The sequence below is a fragment of the Schistocerca piceifrons genome, chromosome X (assembly GCF_021461385.2).
Source record: "Schistocerca piceifrons isolate TAMUIC-IGC-003096 chromosome X, iqSchPice1.1, whole genome shotgun sequence".
NCBI classification, from domain to species: Eukaryota; Metazoa; Arthropoda; class Insecta; order Orthoptera; family Acrididae; genus Schistocerca; species Schistocerca piceifrons.
Window position 1 is genome coordinate 614,404,051 of NC_060149.1, and position 1,649 is coordinate 614,405,699.

Here is a 1,649-nt window from a genome sequence, read left to right on the forward strand (position 1 = left end):
CTCCATCGCAGTCTTTAACACTGGTAGCATGCCGCGACAGCGTGGATGTGAACCGTATGTGCAGTTGACGGACTTTGAGCGAGGGCGTATAGTGGGCATGCGGGAGGCCGAGTGGATGTACCGCCGAATTGCTCAACACGTGGGGCGTGAGGTCTCCACAGTACATCGATGTTGTCGCCAGTGGTCGGCAGAAGGTGCACGTGCCCGTCGACCTGGGACCGGACCGCAGCGACGCACGGATGCACGCCAAGACCGTAGGATCCTACGCAGTGCCGTAGGGGACCGCACCGCCACTTCCCAGCAAATTAGGGACACTGTTGCTCCTGGGGTATCGGCGAGGACCATTCGCAACCGTCTCCATGAAGCTGGGCTACGGTCCCGCACACCGTTAGGCCGTCTTCTGCTCACGCCCCAACATCGTGCAGCCCGCCTCCAGTGGTGTCGCGACAGGCGTGAATGGAGGGACGAATGGAGACGTGTCGTCTTCAGCGATGAGAGTCGCTTCTGCCTTGGTGCCAATGATGGTCGTATGCGTGTTTGGCGCCGTGCAGGTGAGCGCCACAATCAGGACTGCATACGACCGAGGCACACAGGGCCAACACCCGGCATCATGGTGTGGGGAGCGATCTCCTACACTGGCCGTACACCACTGGTGATTGTCGAGGGGACACTGAATAGTGCACGGTACATCCAAACCGTCATCGAACCCATCGTTCTACCATTCCTAGACCGGCAAGGGAACTTGCTGTTCCAACAGGACAATGCACGTCCGCATGTATCCCGTGCCACCCAACGTGCTCTAGAAGGTGTAAGTCAACTACCCTGGCCAGCAAGATCTCCGGATCTGTCCCCCATTGAGCATGTTTGGGACTGGATGAAGCGTCGTCTCACGCGGTCTGCACGTCCAGCACGAACGCTGGTCCAACTGAGGCGCCAGGTGGAAATGGCATGGCAAGCCGTTCCACAGGACTACATCCAGCATCTCTACGATCGTCTCCATGGGAGAATAGCAGCCTGCATTGCTGCGAAAGGTAGATATACACTGTACTAGTGCCGACATTGTGCATGCTCTGTTGCCTGTGTCTATGTGCCTGTGGTTCTGTCAGTGTGATCATGTGATGTATCTGACCCCAGGAATGTGTCAATAAAGTTTCCCCTTCCTGGGACAATGAATTCACGGTGTTCTTATTTCAATTTCCAGGAGTGTATATTTGAAACAATAGTTTTTGTAAGAGAATATTTAAGAACCTCCAATGCCTATCAGCTGAACAGCTCTGTACACAATTACACAACAAGAAATGGCAATAACATTCATGTCTCATATGCCAGAACATCAGCGTACCAGAAGTGTGTAATATGTACAAGATGTCACAGGACCGAATCTAAACTAAATAAATAAATGAGCATAACTATACTGGTATGTACACTGATTCTGTGCATTATAACAATGGGCACTGTCCCTCATCCTGGCATTTACACTGAGGGGAAGGAAGAGTAAAAAGTCTTTATTACACTGTTGAGCAAGCCCTTTATTACATAATACATATTTACACTATGGATCACTGTGGAATGGAAATATGTCTTCATTTATCTCCTGAATCAGCGTCTTTGTGCAGTTCAACACATGACATGTGAGATACTGGGTTAAC